At 40.5% G+C, this 22,200-nt stretch overlaps 1 protein-coding gene across 4 annotated transcripts in view; it reads left to right on the forward strand.

The window, feature by feature from the left end:
- zmiz1a (zinc finger, MIZ-type containing 1a) overlaps positions 1-22,200 on the forward strand; it is a 125,168-nt gene that overhangs the window by 41,738 nt on the left and 61,230 nt on the right. For all 4 annotated transcript variants that reach the window (XM_032552942.1, XM_032552938.1, XM_032552939.1 and 1 more), the window contains one exon: positions 8,611-8,687. The gene's annotated coding sequence lies outside the window, so the exon portion shown is untranslated. The remainder of the gene's footprint in view (positions 1-8,610; positions 8,688-22,200) is intronic.

The raw sequence follows: 22,200 nt of genomic DNA on the forward strand, positions 1-22,200 counted from the left end.
ATGGGGAGTTTTAAACATAGTCCACCCCATGTTCTCTACTTTACCCTGAAACGTAATGTTAAAGTAGATCATTGTGAAGCACAACCGTTCAAACATTTGTATTCCAATAGGAGAACTTAAGAACCTGTTCTGTAGCGCACTAGGACCCAAATATGAGAAGAAGGAGTTGTATAACATATGATTTATGTATAAATACATAAATCATTTGTTGGATAATTTGTCATATCTTTTGATTCAGTTTCAGCATCCAGTCTTTGAGAGTAGTTTATCACCATCCCGGATCTTTGCTTGGTAATATTTTCCCACTTCCATCTCTTGTTCAGAGCCTTTCTCAGGCAGCCTCACAGATTCTCCTTCATATTTAATTCTAAACTATGAGGTTGGATGGATGGATGGACAAAAGAAGAGTTCCATCTGAAATAAATCAACCCCAGAACATGATGATGCCATCTCCACATTTCACTGTGTCTGTATTGTTTTTTGCTGATGTTCCATGTTGTTTTCGTGTCAAGCTTACTTATCTTACTGTGGCCAAACTTTTACTGTGGTTTCATCAGACTATAACTTGTTCTCCCACAAAGAGACACATGTTTCCCTTGAAGGAAAAATCTTCTGTCTTTCATACCACTTCGTTGTCTAGATATACGGAGAGTTCAGTGGACTACTTTTTACATGTCCAATTATACACAATATTCTACAGCTTCTTTAGCAGTAGTATTAGCCTCTTTGTAAGAGGAAAAAATCTCTATATTTATCTTGGTCTTTGATATTTTTTGCATCACAAGAACAGTATAACAGGAGTCTATAGACTATTTATATCCACTAATTAGAACTCTGTAAAATACTGTAAAAAAAAAAAAAGTCAAAGGAAGCTTAATTTGAAAACAGGCAATCTGACACAGTTCAATCAGCTGTTAGCTGTTTAACAAGTAGCAGCTGATAACCACAATTCATCACCCTCAAACATTAGATCCTTTCATCCCAGGACTCTCTCACCCATCCCCTTCCCACTCTCTGATAACCACGGGGGCTGGTATAATGACAATCCTTGTTAGGTAGGGCAGGAACAAAACAACCTGCTGAGCACATTTGAGTCAAGGAATACTTATCTGCAACTCTGGCCTCAAGCAGTGCCCTGATAATGACGAATCTTCATCTTGGTGTCACCTAACAGGCTGATTGGTACTGTACAGCCAAGCAAAATCTGCAATTACACAGCACTACATCAGTATTTACCACAGATTGATATAAATATGTGTAATATAGGTGTCCTATAAAGAACGGTGCTGATCTCCAGACTCGCTCTGGCTGCATCTTTCTTAGCAGCCACTGCTAAGAACGAGGTGGTGTGCTTGTGCTTTGCTGGATCTTTGCCTTTTGTGAAGTGCTTTGCCTTGTTCAGATTTAAAACAGCCAAGGTAATGCAGCATTTACACAAAAAAAGAAAAAAGAAAAAGAGACTTCATAAATTGTGCAAAATGTAGAGCTAGAAGCCTTTTGTTGTCAGCCCCTGTATGCACTTCCTGTCTGGAAACTTTTTTCCCATGATTTTTCTCAGATTTTTGCTGATATGTTCAAACTTTCAACTATGTGTTGGAGATTCTGAAATAGGCTGTACGTTTGACTTCCACACAGAGCTTAGAAGTAGGATTTTTCCCAACAAACATGTAGTAGCCATACTGACAAGATATTGTAGCCGCTCAGATTTATGTAGGAGGTGCAATCGACATGAAGTTTTTGACGAAAATAGCAAGTCGTTTTTAATTTCCTGGGTCAATGGAACATGAGCGTAGGTAGCAAAGTGAGACTGCAAAGCTAAAAATCCATCTGTGTTAAGAGTTGGGCTGAAATACTTCCAAAAATGTGTCTTTTCATCACTTACCATCTTTACCTCCACAGACGACCAAATTTTTCTGTTCCTCCTACTTGTAGGTTTGGAAATCTTACTAAATATGGCGTATATTTGCCTTAAGTGCAGATCGTTAAGTCTTTGATTTTTAGTCATCAGTGGAGAATGCTGTCGTCTGATTACAAGCACGTGTTTTTTGCTTGTATGGATGTCCGTGGAGTGAGGTAATGGAATATGAAAAGAGAAAAGCGTGGTACTGGGCGCCGTGGTGGAGTTGGGTACAGTGAAGGTTCTTTTGGACTCAATGTATGTTTTTTCTGGCGTCCCAGTTTTGTTGAGGTTGGGTGAATGTGTGCGCCCCAGTGTTGGATGAATTAGTAGCAGAGTCCCCAAGTACATGCAGCTTAGTGTGATTTACTATTCCTGAAACATCTCGACTTCTGCTGACCTTTTCTTGAACTCTTTTACCAAATTCTGGCAAGAAGTCAGTAAACCTAAGAAGTGAAGTCGCCGAGTTCTTCCCAGGCTAATATCTTAGCAGTGACGTTGCTAGTAATTTTGTAGCCTCTTTGACAGCATTAGTCCAGCTTCAGTTTCTGCTCTGTCAGTGTTGGCTCTTCTAGTTCCCCGATAGCCCTGTAACTACACTTCAGTGTTTATGTTCTTTAGGTTAACACGGTTATCTCCGTACGTAACTGGAGCTCCGAGCCTACACAGGCACTTGGCATGCATGCACGTTGTGAGTGATCTTGCAGCTGCAGGACCGACCCTGCTGCCCGTGTTTCGCTCCAGAAAGAGCTGCAGGGACTTGCCAGTATTTTCATTCCCTCTGGAGGTATTTCCGCACACCAACAAAGCCCAGCCTGCGTGATGAAACAAAGAGGAAGCAGCTTTTGTGTGAGGAGAGCAGCCAGTTTCTCAGTACGTGCGTGTGGGGGTGTGTGTGCGTGTGCACTACTGACCCCAGCTAACAGTTTGTTGCATGCAAATATACTCTTGAGCTCGCAATTCAGGTTGCTCCGGGCTCTTGTTTGCTCCCAAGCCAAATGTACCATGAGAACAAGCCTACCCTGTGTCCCATTCACAAAACAAAGTTGCCTGCTGTTTGCCTCTAATTAACAGGTATAATGCCTACCTTGTTGTGTTGGTTAGTGATTTTTACAGGCCTTGTTAACCACTGGCTGTTCCCAGTCTTCGCTTCCTCATAAACCATTGCCAAAAAGGAAATGTGTGCTGTAGCCTGGATCCCAATTCTCCAGGGAATCTCTTACTGGGGGGGAAAAATGAATTGAACTTCTGATAGTAAAAAAAAAAAAAAATAATGTCCTTTTTAGAGTTCATTCCAGCCAACATAAACATGTGCTCTTTGCTCTCACGACTGCAGGAACTAAAGAGTTTACGTAAACTGCCTTGCAAGACGATTCACTCCTCTTCAAGATGTTCAAATTTTCCATGTTAAAGACACAAATATTCCAGTCAGTGGATGTGTAAAGCTGGTGGCTGGTGAAGTGTGGTGTGCATTGGTAATTAATCTGACACCCCAAAATAAAATGCAGAGCAAACCATTGAATTCAGAAGTCAACTAATCTCAGTGGAGTTCAGATTTCTGTAATTTATTCTTAGTAGAAATAAATCTGTTCTTTTCCTGGTCTTCATGCTGTCCTTTAGATGACTCCTAAAGGCATTTATTTAGTTGTACTGGTCGTATTTGAGTGCATCAGAGGGAATTGGGGTCAAATACAAATAGTGAACATAAATACAGTAGGAGTTCTGTTATAAAAGTCTTTGAAAACCATCTAGTATTTTTCTCTCCGTATTGGTCTGCCTCACAAAATCCCCCATAATGCCTTACATTTGTTCAGCTGCAACATGATGAAATGTGGAAAGTTTGAAGTCCATGAATGCTTTTGCAAGGCATAGTATATAAAATCTGTTTATTACAGTTAATTTTTTTAATATGCTGTCAAAGGATTTATATCCCCCTTTCTGAGCCAATATCTTTTCATTAGTTGAGGGTTTTCAAGGATAAATCCAAGGTTTGAGGCTCTTAAGGAACATCAGTTTTGATGTCTTAGTTGAGGTCATAGCACAACGACCGAGAATTGCAAATGTTTTCTTTTAGTGTGTGTGTGCAAAGTGAAAAAAAAGGAAAAGAAAAGAAGCAGCTACGTTGTGTGAGAAGCAGAGATTTCTCTCCAGGGCTTGTCCACTAGAGTCAGCGTCCTGTGGGGTTGACAGCCAAGGCCCTGGTGACACACGCTTATGCCCATAAACAGGGATTTGGTCCTCTGGAGAAAATAACCTTGATAATTACTGGGTGCATATGGACCTGCCCACAGTGAGAGGGGGGAGGAGGGCTAACTGAGAAGTTAAGGAGAGAGAGAGAGCGAGCGAGCGAACCACATCCGCTGGTGCATTCCTGCATGCTGTGTCATAGTGGTGCCGAGTTTCCCTTCAGTTTTCACGGAGATTTCCACAAGGCGGAGAGCACGCAGAGGGACTGATGCAGCGCCTGAGGCCGTGGACTCCTACATTTAAAGTTTAACAAGGCACAAGTCATTCGTATACTCTCCACAGAAACAGAAAGCGCGTACGTAAGAGAGCTGGCAGACGATGGTGAAAAAACTGGTGCCGTATGGAGGGTGGGATACATGGAAAACAAGATAAAAAATATATATATACAGTCTGGTGACCTAACTGTGGAGACACTTATATACTTAGACTGTCCTCTCCCAGTCTCTTTCACTTGCATCATGTGGTGGAACTGATTTGGCACCGGCGCAGCAGCCAGAGCTGCATGACTGTGTCTGGCTGGCCGCCCGTCTGCTTGCCTGTCATTCTGCTGGTTAAAGAGGCCTTGTTGAACCGCTGCGCTGTGCCTGCCTGCTGCAGGGCCATTCATGCCTGCGAGGCCAGAAACAGCCAAGTCTTGTCATCCAGCTCTAGCTAGCTCACACCAATTGACTCCTCCAGGGGCAGTTTGCTTGCTAAGCACACCGACTCAAGCTGCTCAATAATCCATTTTTTAAAGTTTCGATTACATTTCAGAGGACTTTCACAGTCCATACCCTCCATCCCAATACGTGTGCGTCTCCCGGATTGAGTGTGCGGCGGAATAGACTGATCCTTTCCCAGAGGAGTTGTATAACACCGGCACAAAACAAAGCAGATCCCTCGAGCCGCGTCGAAGGCTGCAGATTTCAGCTACAGTTTGTCACTCAGATAGAGTTCTCCCTCTGCTTGTCTGGTTAATGGCAGCTCATTCTGTCACAGTTGACCTGAGCCTCCGTGAACTGTTCTGTGTCCTTTTCTCAGTCCCTTTGTGACACACATCATGAGGACAGGGATAAGAGCCATGGCTTCATTTTGCGCTCTCCTACTTTTACCTCCTCCTCTCATGCTTTCATTCCCAACTCCTCCATCTTTCCTTCTGTCCTTCCCTTTCTGTCTTGTCCTTTCTGTCCCCCTCCCTTGCTCCTTGCTTTGGCGTCTGCATTCCTAACATCCTCCTGCTGTGATTAGCTATAGTGTTTTTTCCCCCCTCAGCCAGTGTAATTTCTAGATCATCCTGTGTCCTTGGAAAGCTCGTCTAATAAGCTCAGACACACTGATGTCTCCATGCACCACGGGCCTTATTCTCCAGCGTCACTGAGCATGTAAACAAAGGCGGACAAAAAAAAAAAAAAAAAGGAAAAAAAAAACACGCGGTGCCTCTTCCTAGCGTGCTAATAGACCTGGCCCACCAACCCCACCAAGGGCAGCACCAACAACACTAGATTGCGAACGGTGACCTTCCGCGTGCCAATCACAACAAATCTGCTTCCTGATTCGAATATGGGGAGGAAAACGGTGTAAATTGAAAGCAGAAATCCCCCCGGTGCGAGACAAGATGAGCCTCGGAATAAATTATTCAGATGGCAGTCTCTCCCGCTCTCTCTCTCTCTTGAATGATTCTCGCCTTCTGCTACATTTAATGGCATCTGCGATGACGCCCATTGGAGATTAATCCAGATGCGAGACGTTTGTGTTTGCGTGCTCACATTTGCGCTCGCGGCCCGCTCGCCCCTCTTCTCATGCATCCCGTCGTGTCGTGTGATGGGGAAACAGAGCCTCAACAGGGGAATTTATCTCTTCTCCAGAGAGGCTTGTAAATAAACAAGTAGTGAATCAATGGCTCCATTTGTTTTGTTTTTTGTTTTTTTTCTTTCTTATAATTCTGCCTTTTCTCTTTAGGCGGTGTGACAGCATTTTTTTCTGAGGCGCTGTAGATCTCAGCAGCCGTATTTTTTCTCGGTGAGAGTGAGGAAACATGCCTGGCTGGCTTCGTGTTTCATTACAGAGGATCAGTAAATTACCGTGTATGTAAGTGTGTGTGTGTGTTTTTTCTCTTTTCTTTTATATCACCCACTGCAGCTCATTTAGCAACATGATGGAGCCTTTGTATGAATGGGAAAATAATACCAGCATTGGAAATTGTGCTATAGAACTTCTCAGTCAAACAAAGAGTAGAAATTACTTGGCTCAGATGAATACAAGAACACACAGTCGGTCCTGTGGTTAATGCATTTCAGTCTTGGTGAGCATTATTGATTCACTGCAGAAGGATGACCCTTCCTTAGATAAGTGCCTACAATATTTTACTGTTTGGAATATTTTTCTCAAGCATGTATTCATTATTTTTAAACTGAGCAGAAGCTTTTTTATAAGCCATTTTCCTTAGAGGCCCAACAGACCATCATGTTCACCTTGTTTTTGCCATAAACGTGTGAATTTTTGAGTTTTGTTTCTTATTTGTCCTCGTTTTTGTTTCTATTTTAATCCTCTGAGCTTCACTTCTGTTGCCTTTAGTAGCAATAATTAGCTGGTTCCAGAAAATATAAAGGGTGTTACCTGCATTAGTTAGGGTTCAGTGACTGACACCAGCAGTGAATAATGATGTGAGAGGAGTGCTTCTGTTTCTTCACACATAAAGGTAACCTCCCAGTGTGTAAACCCTGATTAGGAGCATCCTGAGTCATTCACCTAATGTCGCTTTTAGTAATATTTGTGGCGCGCCAAAGGTGCCACAACGTAATGAAATAAATCAACATACGTTTTTTGTTTACAACATAGCTAAAATTAAACCGTGAATAAATAAATTAAAAAATGTTTTAGTGGATCTGTAAATAGAATATTGGAATAATTTTTTTCCTCCACAAATACACTTTTACCCATGAATCAGGAATAATATATATATATATATATATATATATATATATATATATATATATATATACTGTACATACTGTATATATATATACTGTACATACTGTATATATATTTTACCTTTTTCTCATAAGATTTCTGATTAAATATAATTGATAAAGTGTATATCATCTCAAAATGTCATTGCGCAGTCATTTCTAATAAAATCACAGTAAAGATTAAGCCACAGTAGAAAGAAAGATGTGCCTAAAACAGAATAATCTCAGCTCTACTATTATTTCTTTCTTTTATTGGCTCTTAAGCTTTAGTGCACCATGAAATAATGTATACTGGGAATGTGCCTCCACATATTGACCTTAATGTCTCATCAGCTTCAAGTGTAGTCATCTTCAGACCAATTATAGTTATGCTTACCCAGTAATGTTGATGGAGAGAGTTGACAGATAAAATTAATTAATTGCTGCAGCAACTGGCCATAAAATAATTATAAAAAATACATGCACTATTGTTTTCTAAATGGCCTTAAATATCTCATTGTATATACACAAGTAATAAATTATATAAACAATTAACCCCTGAAAACTTCTAACTGAGCCCTCCACTTCCTTGAGAACCTGCTGCGCCGAATAAATATGTTTGCAAAAGTGCCCATTTGCCTACAGAGTAAATATTGTTGTTCATGATAATGACAAGACTGAAAATTATAATGCAAAGGGAAAATAAATCATTTGTTTTGTTAAAAGTATCCATTTTTTATAATCTGGCAAGTATTACTTCTCTCAGGCTTGAGGGTTAAGTAATCATTTAATGATTTATCTGTTCACCAAACTGTGGCAGTCTTCAACTTCCAAGCCTCCCACTACACAGAATCATACTAAGTAGAGGTTTGCCATCCTTTCTTTCTCCATATTCAAGCACCGTCCTCTGTTCCCCATAACCAAGTGTGAAATTGCAGCATCAGATTGTATTTAGTTAATTAAACTCACATGACTAATTTAATTTGATTCAGATATGGGAGAAATCGTGGATACGCTTTTAGCTTGCAAACTGGTGTTAATAGTAATTAAATGTTGGGTAATGTTTTGTTTTAATTCAATTTTTTTTCATCTGTTCACATGCTGAAAAACGGTGTCATCAAGTTTAAAACATAGGCTTAGGTGAGCTAAGGATGCAGCTCTGTGAAGTATGCAGTGGTGTGTTAATAGGTCCCGTAAGAAAATCTACACATCTCTGTTACAAAATAGCCAGAAGCAAAAGAAAAGAATAGTTGCTCCTTGATTAGAGCCTGGAGAGTTCAAAGACAGCTGCTTCTGCAAGGAATCGTCTTGTGTTTATCGTTTAGGTATTTTATGTTTAACACCTGACAGAATTGTGGATACATATTCTCTTTAGCTCCCCAGTTCTCTGCCTCCAATTTGTCAGATGAACAGCAGGGTGCTTTATTCCATCCTAATAAATGACACCAACTTTTCCATGTATTCCTATTACTTAAAAACCACATTTTGCATCGTAACACTCGCTAACCTTTGTTGCATTGTGTTTTGTTTTGGTTTCAGACTTGCTCTGTGATTGATGAAGTTTAAGAAGCTGATTTTGCCCAACAGCAAACACAGGAGCCTCCTCATCCGAATTGGTAAGACTACTGATTCATCCCCTCTGTCTTTGTCCGAGTGCCTTGGTGTGAGCTGCGATGTCGATATGACCACTTGGTCTCAAATGCAAGATAAGAAGCAGTAGCTTCAATTTAGATTTTTGTTGTGTCACTCTTGCCTCTTTACACAAGTAGATTGGTTTTTTCCCAGGAAAACATTGTTCACTTTGTTCAGGTTGTACAGTAAAGCAGAGGAGAGTGTGAAAACAGGCTTTGTTTTTGATGAGCAAAAGAACATAAAGAGTTTTATCTGAATATCCAGTCATTTGCAAATAAAAGCATTTGTTTCTGCACCAACCATTGTGCAACCATTAACAATTTGTATATTTATGTAATTGTGTTTCCGCTTTGGACGGTTAGACAACTTGCACCTGCCACTTGGACAGTTTCAGTCTCTGAGAATAGCAAACAGTTCTTACTGCTGATGTGGTTTTTGTGGCTTATGTCTACAGAAAGACCCCAATCTTATGCAGTGACTTGCACAAACATTGATTCCCCTTAAGCTACTTCACTGTTTGTCACATTACAACCACAAACTTCTGTCCATTTAATGGACATTGTATGTGACAACATAAAAAAAAAGAAGTGCTTAGCTGTGCATGGGTTTTTACTTGAATAAAATCTAGTGCCTTGTTAGTACATCTAGCACGCTTGTGTGTTGATTAGTCTCAGGATAATTACAGCTCTGTGATGACCTCAGGTTTTTTAGAGAACAGTTGTGAACAAACATCATGAATCAGACAGTTCAGGGAGGTTTAAAGCAGGTTTGGGTTGTAAAACAATCTCCACAAGCTTCGAACATCTCAGAGCTGAACGATACATTAAATCGAAGTCCTTATTGAAATGTCAGTGTGTACAACAGAGACTCTTACTGTCCTATCTGCAGACAACTGATATAGATTCTCCTGATCCTAACCAGAAAGCTCAGGGTGAGTTATGGAAACATTGTTATGGTAGAACAGAATGAGACTATTGAGGAAAATTAGGGTCACCAATGTAAAATTAAACATTCTTATAAAAATTTTAGCTTTGTCTAAAATTGCACAACTGCAAGCTGACCAAGACTTACCAAGTCATCTACCTAAGCTGACAGTCAAGGAGAGGTTTAATCAGAGAAGCAACCAAGAGGTTCATGGCAGCTCTGGAGAAGCTGTAGAGATCAACACCTCAGGTTGGAGAATCTGTCAAAAGAGGAACTGATATGTGCAATGCACACATTTTCCTTATATAGAAGTAAAAATATTGCTGAAGGAAGGCTTTGCAGTTTGCACAAAACAATGTAGGACACACAGCAAACTTGTGGATGGAAGTTTTTTTTGGTCAGACAAGACCTAAACTGAACTTTTTGAGTTGCTGGGAAGCCGAATGAAGCTAAATACAAGGTTTTCTAGTAAGAAAACCTTTTAAGTTCACCGTCCAGTAGCACATAAACGCTAAACAAATTAATCAAGGCTGCAGTAAAATGGCTTGAATGCATGCATTAGAATGGCCCAGTCAAAGTCAAGAAGTAAACCAAGAATCTGTGGCATGACATGAACATTGGTGTTCACAGAATATCACCCAATTTGACTGCATTTATTCAATTTTGCAAAAAAAAAAAAATTGACCATGTGATTGCAGCAAAAGGTGGTTGCAAGCACTCGCTAACAGGGGCTGAGTAAAAATTTACTTCACACCTTTCAGATTTTTATTTGCAAGTGAATTCGAAAACCACGTTTATTTTTTCTTTCCACTTCACAGACATGCACTGATTTGTAGTGGTCTGTCACAAGAAATGCTAATAAAACACTTTGAGGTTTGTGGTTTCAACATTACCAAATGCAAAAAAAAAGATTCAAAGGGTATGAATACTTTTGCACTGTCAGCTGCAATGAGCCGAGCAGTGCTGAGCCAATGTGAACTTAGCACGTAATACCATTGACCAGCCTTCATCAATAATATTATTTGAAAGAAGGACAAATTTTTATCTCGATTTCACCAGCAGCTTCGTGCTCCACAATCTGCAGGATCAATTTCATGCAAAAACATGCATGAATATTGTCTTCAATTAGCCTTTGAACAGCATGAGTATTATGCATTTGCCTATCACTTGGACTCCATAAATTCTAAGTGTCTATTTAAACCCATGGCAGTCATCATCGCAGTGTCGAAAACCTTTGACCACCATGATGGATGATGTAATTGGGTTGAATGAGGCTGCAAGGAAACAACAGACAGCAGACCGAAGGATCCCATATTATTTCTCAGACACATTAAAAGAAAAGGAGATCTAATCTTGTCGCCTTTGTTGGGGATAGTTGTGCAAAATGTCGACGGTGTAGTTTGTGTACATGTGAAACAGCATCAGAGTGCTGGAAGGTGAATACTTTTTGGTGGCATCTGCACATTTTGCAGTATGCTAATGAGCAAAGCTGCAAAAGCCAGATTGCCAGGAGAGAGAAGGGGAGATGGAGAGGAAAGAAAAACAGGGAGGGAGCCGCGTGGAAGAGAGAGAAACAGACGGAGGCTGGTGTAAATTATGGATGCAACCTGCGATTTCCAAGAGGGAAAGAAAGGCAGAGAGAAACCTCCAGTCATGCATATCAGATTATGCATTTACCACATTTTCTTATCATGGTCCATGAGCAAAACTCGAATGCAATCTGGGCTCTTTGTGAATGCGTGCGTGTCGGTGTATGAGACAGAGAGGGAGAGCACTTACATATTCATCCATGTCAAGTTTCGTGGAGTTGTGTTGTGCCATCAAGCGTTCTCTAAACTTCGTACAATGTGTTCACTTTTATCACTCTTAGACTGTTGTTTTTTTTATATATATATTTGTGCACTGTTTACAATAGAGATGCACAAATCAACCAGCAAGAGATCGGAATTGGCCCTTGATTGGTCAAAAACAGAAAAATCTGATTTTTTTCATTAAGTACGTCTGACCAAAAACTAATTTCTGATCATATGGGAACATATACTCACATACATAACTCTCTTGATTTCTTAATTTTATTAAGACATCTTTTGCTCTTGTATGGTGTTATCACTCTTTGGAAAACAGAGGAATTGGTCACAATTGGGGAAACTCAGAAATCGACCTGATCGGTGCATTTCTACTCTACGTTTCATTCACAGAGAAGCAAATCTATTCTGCTCCAGGCTGTTTCAGTTACTCTGTGTTCTCAAATCACAGAGGGTACGCCTGACAATTTTAATGGCACAAAAAGCTGAGTAGTGCGTAGTTTAAAAAAGCCAATAAAAACCCCAAACAAACTCGAATCTCATTATGTGACTTACTGGGGCATTTTAGTTAAGTGAAGTTAAGTAAAAGTGAGCATTCGTTCAGCGCTACCACATCCCAGCCGTGTGTGCCAGTCCCCTGAGTATGGTATGTGTGTCTGTGTGAATAATGGATCCATTCTTGAGTCGTGTCTGTGACTTGGGCCTGAGCAGTGGTGTGGTTTCCCCCACCAAAGGTTGGAGGCACAGGGACGGGAGGGGCTGCTGGTCTGGAAATAGCTCTGCCTGAGCTGAGAGCACCTTAGGTGGGCCTCTGTCTCAGCTTCATCTCCCTTTAACGCACTTGCACGACTAAAGTACAATTCTGCTCGCGAGCGTTCTGCACATTATGAGCACGTTTTCCCTACTGTGGCTTAACAGAACTCGAGTCAGCTTTGCTGTCTCTGTGATCTCCTCAAACATGACAGGAGGCTTCTAAAAATGCCACAGCTTCTAAGAATTGAACAAGAGTCATATTGCACTTTAAAGCTAGACAGAAAATATGAAGCTCCCTTGGATCTCGCTGTCATGTAAATGTGTGTTAATGTGCAAAGTAGGTCATTTATGTGGAGCAGGGACAGCCTTGTTGTACTTCTCTTCAACGGAATATAGTTTGCACGCAGACACATAGCAGGATTTGGCAAACACAGCGAGGGATTTATGTTTACCCCCATTTTGTTTATATGTCCCACTAAAACATCAACATAGAAGGGGACGAGGAGGGGACATGGGTGGGAGTGGAAGGGGCACTGAAGGTGAAAATCGTTGTGGTCAGTCCAGGGACAGCATCAGTAACCACAACCAGAGATAGAAGCAGAAAAATCTGACTAAATCAGATTACCAAACAAAGAGTAAAGAGGATTAATTCTGATCTGTCTCGCTGCCTCCCCACCTCTCCCCTCCCCCCAATCTGCAATCTATAAAATCCTCTCAGACAATTTTCTGATTTACTTTGTGTTCCTTTTTTTTTGCATGTTTCTGAAGGTAAAACTCTTTCAGCTTGCTAGAAAAACTTGCTCTTTTGTTTTGACTAAAGACATCTAGAAATCTGGACAAAAAACAAAACAAACAAAAAAAACGATTAATCTTCTTAAGTCATGAACCGAGGAATTGACTGATTGCTGTAATCTGACATTTTTCAGCCTGATCTGCCCTAACTGGAGAGTGGCCAGTCAGAAACTCAACATTCCTGATCAGTAAAGATCAGTAAATGCAGCATAGCTAAACATTAGCAGCAGCAACACTCCTCAGTGTTGTAGTTTTGACTGCAGGTGGGCTCAGGGTTAGACATTTGGAAATGTTGGGAGCTTTTTGAGAATCCTAGAGGAAAGGTTTCTCTAGGTAATACAGATGGAAGCTGCTGTTTTGATACGCCATGTCACTCTAATCTTAAATAGAAGATGCTAAAGACCGTTTAAAATGTCAGATGTGCAACTCTGCTGGTTTTAATTTTAATATAAATTATCTACAGAAGGGAGGTTAGTACACAGTATTTTAATTAAGGCTGTACAACGCCCAGGAAAATGTGCAATTGCATTCCTGTATCATAATTTTGTAAATATTGATTAAGATTAACCCATATCGTTGTGGTTCTTATTTTTTTCTTTTTGTTCATCACAATGTCCTGCATCTCTTTATTATCACAGTCACTATGACTGTGGGCATGAAAAAGGCCCAAGTATATTGTTACTTTCCATAATTAGCATCTTGGTATAAGCCTTACGGAGAATCGTCTAAAATCTGTGTCCATAGTTTAAAGCTTCACAAAAGCTGTCAACACATGTCAGATCACAGCTTCTCTAGTATTCAGATGCCGTTTCACAGGGTGCAACACAGACCTGACCTGCGATTAGGTCTCACATAGCGTCATAATTACATGTTCTGCCAGGCACACTCGATGTTGGCTATATGGCCTGCGTTCAGACGGGCATCTGTGTCTCTGCTGCTGTCAATTAAATGATCATAGCAAGGTTCAGTGGCATACGTCCAATTAATGGAAAGCACAACACATGGAAGGGAATAATTACACCTTGTCCCAGGCTTTCAGAGATCAAATGCTATGCTGCATTTCTTTGAAATAATCTCAGGAGTTTCTGTCGATTTACAGGGAATCAGTAACTGCACGGCAGGTTCTTGGAGTAAAAAAAGGAAGCTAGATTGATTTGGTTAACATTTTATAAAGCTTACAAAGGGAAAAGGTCTTTGAGGCTTTTCATATTATTTGTTCTTAGCTAACGTTGGGCACCAGAGCTGAGCTGCTGCAACTCTGCAGTTCTCCAATGCAACTGTGAGGGAAAAGGCACTTGGTTTTTGAAAAGCCCAGTTCAGGTATGCTTTTCCTTTTCCTTATTGCCACCATTTAATTTAAAGGAACTCGTACACACACGCACTCAGGTGTATGGCCCTGCTGAGTGCTTATAGCTGCTAAAAGATTTGTATTAATACCCTCTCTGGTACTCTTTGATCTAAACTGATTCATTTTGAGCGTCTCGCCTACACACAAACACCTCAGAAGCACGATACAGTATCGCTCCTGACAGCTTGACAAACTGACGTTCCCACTCTCAATCTCTCCCGCTCCTGCCCTCTTGCTCTCCCCGACAGAACTGTATATTGTAACCAACAAGACTGTAATCAGCGCAAAACCCTAATCAAATCATCGCTCCAACAAGCAAGCCCCGGCTGCCGTGCTTCCAAGAAACGCATCTCAGATCAAGAGTTTACTGTAAGCAGCCGCCGCCGCGTGAAATGTCAAGAGAACAAGGATTGCTTTCAAAAAATGTCACTGACAGAATAATAGCAGTAGTAGCAGAATGCCTCGTGTTATGTTTGTATCTCGTGTCAGCAGGTGTGATATGTAACCGTGTGTGCTTCCTTATAAAAGAAGCTACACAGAAAATCAACAATCTGTGGACTAAAACTGGTGTGTGATAGGCAGTGTGTGCAAGCCATCCAGTTAGCTATTAAAGTGTGTCTTTTGGATCTGCTCAAACAAATGCACATCTCCAAACCTCCTCATTATTGGCAGCAGGATTCCTGCCTGGGCATTGGGACAACTTTTTGTCAGTGTGTGTCTCTGTGTTCGTCTGTAGCTATGCATGCGTGTGTGTGCTTGAGTGGCGCACGCCTGGTTTCAGTGGCTCATTCCAAGATTTGGTTAACCGAGTTGGCTCGCCCTATCACATAGCCGCAGAGTGTGCAGTTGCTTCAGCCTCTGTTTCATTTAGTGGCACCCACGCTCTTATCCTCCTGCCATGAAGACACACAGGACTCCTATGCTTTTTATCTGCTGCAACAGACACAAGCACATCTGAGTTCTCATGCACGCACACAGCCGAATGAGAGAGTGACAGAGTTAGAGGGTGAGAAAGAGGGAAAAAAATAAGAAAGTACCAATTAGGCTCCTGAGACAGATCTGCCAACAGACATCAGAGGATTGGAGGCGGAGAGTGTTGTGTGCATGTGTCTGTGTGCGCATGTTAGATAAGGGGGTGGGAGGGTGTTTCACCACAGCCACTGTGTCAAACTTTATGTTTTTAGGGGTTTTGTACTTTCATAACCTGCAGAGGAGGCTGACAATTATTAAGAGCTTGTTGCCTTTCATATTTATCTGTTGACAGTTTTGTGCTCAGTCGCTAAAGTACAAGTGGGCTGTATGTTTGTTCCCTTGATTTTTACCTCGTACGACATTGCTTCATACACACAAATTCATCCATAAGAAGAAACTGATTTCTAGGTAATCCCTTGGTTTCATTGGGAAATGTGCCATGTGATGAACTAGTGATTTGTCCTGGGTTGACTCTGGCAACATAGACCACTGAATTAAGTAGATGCAGTAGACGGATGAAATTGCCCTTTAATTTTGCACCAAATAGGATTATTAATATGTTATGGGAACTTACTTTTTTATGCACTGAATCATTTTAATCTTAAATACTTCTACTCCAATCAGGCATAACATTATTACCACCTACCTAATAGTGCGTTGGTCTGAATCTTGCTCCCAAAGCTGCACTGAACCTTTGAGGCATGGACACCACACCCCTGAAGTTGGGCTGTGGTATCTGTGGCGTAAGCTGTGAAACGGAGCCTCTGTGGATTATACTTATTTGTCCCACAGATGCTTGCTGGATTTCAGTGTTGAGGAATTTGGATCTTTTTTTTCCTCCTTAAGCCAGACCAGCCCACTTTTTTCCACTATAATGGTGGAAAGGGGTCAACATGGCCACTTGATGCTTCTGCATATGCAACAGACCTTGATTTGCTCTGTTCTAACACCTTTCTATTAGAATCCCCATTAACTTAAGCAATTTAGAGTCCAGTAAATCATCTGAGCAGATCACACAGCAAGCCTTCTTCTCTTGCGCATCAGTGAGCATCTGATCCATCACAACTTGGCGTGCACAAATTTGCACCTATATTTACTTTTGTCCATATTTCCTGCTTCTAACACGTCGACTTTGAGGACAAAATAGTTACCTGCTGATTAATGTTAACCCACCTGCGAACATGATAGGAGAAAATTGGTGGCATTCCTTTTACCTGTTAGTGAACATAATGTAATGTAAGAAAAGTTCATTTAAAAGTGAACAATAAAATAAACCAGATTAACCGAAGCTGGTCTCTCATAACTCAGTAATGATATTCTCCTCTATTGCTCATCAAACATGTCCGTTGCACATCATTTCCTTTGGTTAAATAATTGTTGTACTTTCCAGTGGGAGCAATGAAACCATTGATGAATGTCAACAGTTACATCTGCCTTTAATATTCATGATTGAATCTCAGTGCATCCTGACTAATTTCACACTCATTCCAACAGCTGTCCTGTGTTGACTTTGATGGGCTCGTTAACGTGTGTCTTAATTTTAAGTGTTTGTGTTGCACTTATGTTGCTAAAACTGACCAATAACCCAGTTTTTAAAGGTACCGTCAACTTCAAGGTTTCCATTTTAAATCCTGAAAGAAAGGTCTGTTTTGTGTTGAGGCTTTCCAGTCAGCAACCAGTAGCTCAGTCCTAATCCAAACAGTCTTAGGGATAGAAAATACTCCCGCTTCACTGCCAAATGAAGCTTCCTTTTCTGCTCTGCGTTCATGCTGCGAAACAAAAGGCTAGTTTGGCCAAATCAGGACTGACATCATTGGCAACAGCTGCAGGCTGCATGCACAGTGTGTCTGTGCATGTGTGTTACTGTCGCCGTGTGTTTATGTCTGTGTTTTTGTGTCTGTCAAGACGAGGTGACCTGATTGCTCAGCTGAGCAGTGAGGAAGGACCCAGCCTCATGTTGTCAGAGCTGCGCTATTGGAAAACACAAGAAACGGGCCACAGCACTCCTCGCTTGGTAGCCCCTCCCATCTTCTGTCACTGTCTGTGGGGTTTGTGTTTATGTCTGATAGTCTCCCACTACACCCCCACCATGCCCACACTCACATATTCACTCTGTGGCATGAGTGGAAATGGCAACGCTTGGTTTAAAAAATTCAAAAACACTCACTGCACTGCAGTACCAACTTCCAGTTTCCAGCCAGAGCATGATTTATCTTTACTATTGTGAATATAGAACTAGTTACAACTACATAACTAGAAGGCAATGTATAAGTCACGTGACTCCACTAACAGTTTCTGTGTGGACTGCGCACATTGTTATGTTTGACAAATCCAACAGCTTTATGCACAATGTATTTATAGTTAGCCAACTGCAGAGTCTGGCAGTAACAGACTGTAATAAAGCAGGTCTCGCTCAGATTACGTCGTCTTCCAAGTTGCAGTTTAGGCATTTCATGGTAAGGGTTTATAACTACATGATAACCTCCAGGGAGCATATTACGGCTTCTCAAAATGTAGATAAAATTAAAATCAATAATTATGTTCTTGTAGTTGCTCAGTTTTAGAGCAAATTTTAAAGAAAAAAAAAGAATCAAAGTTGCTAAATTATATAGATACAAATATGTAAATACATTACAATACAAAATTGGTTTAGTCTCCTTCAGTAAGACAGTGTATAGCATGAATGTGTGTGTTTTGCAACTAGAAATATTCCTAAACAGACAAATTTGTTTTTCTTGTGAGTGAATAAAAAGTTAATTCTTCAGCCAGCTGAACAGGAAGGTGCAGGAACACGCAGGAAATATTGCAGCATCTCTACTTTTTTGCCTCTTTTACAAAACAGTTCCATTTGAAATCCACCATAAGCAGAATTATCAATTGAGGTGACTTTATCCAGTATCTGCACATACGAGCGTTCAAAGAAGCTAGCTAGAGTGAGGGATTTGTTGTTTCTCAGACACACATCCAGTGTGTGTTAATGGCAAGAAGTTATTTGTGTTCATTGCACCAGAATTGTCTGTCAATGATGCAATATAACACTGCTGTTAAGATGGCTAACCCTCAAAGAAGTTCACCGTTTTGACTCAGAGCCACAACAGTAGTGGGTTGACTTCAACCCCACTTTGCAGCCTCAGCCCTTTTGGAAAACTCACAAAGACAAGAAAAGGGGGTATAAGTTGCAACCTGAATCTTACAAAAACCTTTAAAACGGCAGAAATGTATTGCCAGATAAGCTCTGACAATGTTCAATCCTTGCTGTAGCTTAACACTCTGATAAAGGTAACTGATACAGGCAAATGCTGGCTTGCAATTGCATGCTTAACCAGCTTTCAAGAAAACAGATTTTGGTCAGTCTGATCATCATTCTATTGAACTCTCTGGCAGCACAGAGCAGCTTCAGTTGTGAGACTCAGTAAAAGGTGTGTGGTCTCATCATTTCCCCCCCTCAGAGCATGAACACATAAAATGCTTTTTCAACACACACACACCTCTATCAGCAGAAATGGCCCCCGACCTCATGGGGCTTCACCTCAGTCACCATGTGAGCAACTGTGTGTTTGAGCGTGAGCCCTAATAACCTTAGTAGAGCTAAACCACCCCTGCTGCTCTGTCTTATTACTCCCCACAACCTGCCTGTTTTGTCCAGAGGAAAGGGTAAATAAAAGGATGGATTTCAAGCAGACTAGGAGGGGGAACAAGGCTGAAAGGAGAGATGCAAGGGTTAGGTAGAAGGAAGGACACAGGGAGAATAAGGAGAGAATCAAGCACAGTATGGTGGGGGGCCAAGCAGGAGTATTGACGTTGTGCAGATAAGTGAAGGATTAGTGGATCTACAATGAGCCTGGAGCTGCTGCTCCCCCATTCAGCTCCTGCTGAAGTGGCTGCTCTTAATTAACTGGTAAAATTAAAAAGACATGCTTGCATACAAGCGCACACAAGGACAGGCCGTTCATAATGTAGCTCAACTCTGTTTATACAAATAAGGTACAGCCGCAAGTTTTAACACCTTACTAAGTACAGAGTAATATTAACATGTAATTATAATCCGTACACACTCCTCCTGTCAATAGATCCTAGAAAAACCTATGGAACAGAAATATTTTTGCATAACATTGCTCCTTTTTTGTATTAAATGGGAATTGATGACAGTAATAACAATAAAGTCTGTAATAGCAGGGTTATATCTGCTGTTATTTTAAACAGCAGATACAGATGTTTTTGGTAAGAATTGAAGACATCAGAATGCAAATGATTAGAAATTAGATCAGAGGAACAGCTTAAGTTTGGTGGTTTGGAGTGAAGTTAGAGAGGCAATGCTGAGATGGTTCAGAAATGTTCTGAGGAGAGACGATGGCTGCGTAGTACGGAGAATGTTGGAGCTGCCTGACTGGAGGAAAAGAGGAAGACGCCAAAGCAGACTGATGGGCACAACTGGAGCGCCTGGAGATAGTTGGTGTAACAGTTGAAGAGGATAGAGGTGAGACACCATGGCAACCCCTCAAGAGAGCAACTGAAAGAAGAAGATATAAAACTTTCAATCAGTTGATGTCAAAGATCATTAATGAAAGCTGAAGGAACTCTAGTGAAAACCCAGTGAATCAAGATAATTATTGATTCCATTAGCTATTGTATTCTATGAAAAAAAGTTGAAATGGAAAGTAACAGAATCTTTCAGAGATGAACTAAAAGCACAACCAATTGGTCCAGTTTCATTTGGTTCCAGCTTTGCTTGTTAATTACCAGATTTTACTTCTTGGAAAACATGCTTTCTACTTCTTTTTTTCCAATTCTTCTCAGAAACATGCTTTCTTCTCTGAAACACACATACAATAGATACCTTCACACCTTCTTCAGGTGAGATCTCCTTCTGTACACAAGGACAGTGATTCTCGAGACTTGTCTGAGTGCAGATCATGTGAAATATTGCTAAAATCTCTTGAGTAAAAGGTTGAACTATTATTTTTATTTATATGATGTTTTGCATTATTAGATGGCTGGGTGTTGTTGATTGTGGGTTTTATGTATGGAGCTGAGTCCACATTCCCTAGCGGGGCTCAGGTGTCTGTTTTTGTGTCTAAGAGGAAACCCAGAAGATCAGATTTCAGCGTGACTCTCCCGTCTTGCTCCTTTGGCCTCAGAGGTTAAAGTTTATTCTGCTCAGGCACAGAAGAATGGACTGCTTTAGAAGCACAGACACATTGGTTCATCTGAATTATTTCTTTTCCTGTGAGACATTTCAATGAACGTACTAATATACTAATCTGGGTGTGGGGAAATGTGCATGATGTGTGTGCGACTTTTTCTTGGCTAGTTTTGTAAAATTCCTAATCCACAGAAGTCCTAAAATAATAAACTTTGAATATTTCTGTTTTCCCACCCTTTATTCCCCACTTTTTCTCTTTCTTACCTGTTCAACATAGGAACCGACAAAGCTCCTGAGCCTTCTTTCCTAATTTCCTTTGCGTGTATCTTTTACATGCGTTTGTTTCTGGACTCCTGTGTGTGCATGTTCGTTGTCCCCTCTCTCAGACTTGCTCTCGGCTAATAGCTTAAAATGTCACAACAGTTTAATTTCACAAGAGCAAGCTGGTTTGAAGAGATGCCTCAGTGAGCTCTGTGTTGTTTTACTTAATTTTTGACATTTTTCGTCCGATGTGCTCATTAAAATGTATTGTTTGTATGCTGTGTAATTGACGGTGAATAATGGCATTTTATGTGTGCGGTTATAGAAATACAATTGTTTTAACTGTGTTATTTATTCCATGAGTCAATTGTTTTAACTCATGGAATAAATAACACCGAACCATCTATTATATCTGTTTTTACAATCACTGTGCCCATAATAGTCACAAAATTGGCATACGAACAGATAAAGAACAGAGATTCATTGATCGGCCTTTTCTATGCTTATTCTAATGTTCAGTTTTGTTTGAAGATTTAGCTTTTGACCTATCTGGATTCTAAGGACTGAAACACAGAATAAGAAAAGTGCTGCAGATTCTAGACTACCAACAGAGTAATGATTTGAATCATCTTGCTACTTAGAAGAGTTAGGAAGAATCACATAGCTGGGATGAGTTGTCTCTGATCTGGTTCTGTCACCAACCGGTTCCTGTTGTGTAACCTTATTTCTGCAGTTGCACCAAAAAAGCAAAATTCCAGTATATTTTCTATATGCAGTCACAAACAGTAGTGTAGAACAAGGTATTGTGCTTTGAGTGCAGGCACTTTCTTAATTGGATTGAAAAAGTGAGAAATTAAAGAAAAGATTGAATTTCACTCTAGAAAAGTGAGAATTGCCAACTGTGGTATATTATTACCCTGATCTATGGGTGACTGTAGACTAATATCAACAAAACTGATGGAACAACTGAGTAGCATGAGAAAAAGAACAACAAAAAAACAGCAAAATACAGCTGACAACCAATGAAAACCAATTTTCAGGTCGAACAGTTATTTTCTTTCTAGACCTTTTTGGTTTAAATAGGATTGCTTCTTTTTAAGAAAAACTAGCAGTGAGAGTAAAACTGCAACACAGGACTTTAAAAACTGCAGTTCACAAAGCAGTTACTGAGCTGACTGTGGCAATCTATCACTATGCTCTGGCATGCAAGTATGAGCACACAGATTTGGCTTAATGGCAGCATATGAGTCAGTACTTAAGGAACTGTAATTATGATTGCTAGTAACACCCAACATTAATGCAGCACCCTCACTGACACCTAGTAATCCTGGCAGCTATTAATTACCTGGCTAATGGTTACCAAAAATACCACCACATGCTAAATAATTATGAGTAATTCTCAGTTTTGATATAATAGCTAATAGGTTCTAGGGCTAGCTAGGCTGCAGTGCTAATGCTCGCTAGCACACAAAAAGGGAAGAGAATTAATATCTTGAACA

This window comes from Xiphophorus hellerii, chromosome 22 (assembly GCF_003331165.1).
Source record: "Xiphophorus hellerii strain 12219 chromosome 22, Xiphophorus_hellerii-4.1, whole genome shotgun sequence".
Classification (NCBI taxonomy): domain Eukaryota; kingdom Metazoa; phylum Chordata; class Actinopteri; order Cyprinodontiformes; family Poeciliidae; genus Xiphophorus; species Xiphophorus hellerii.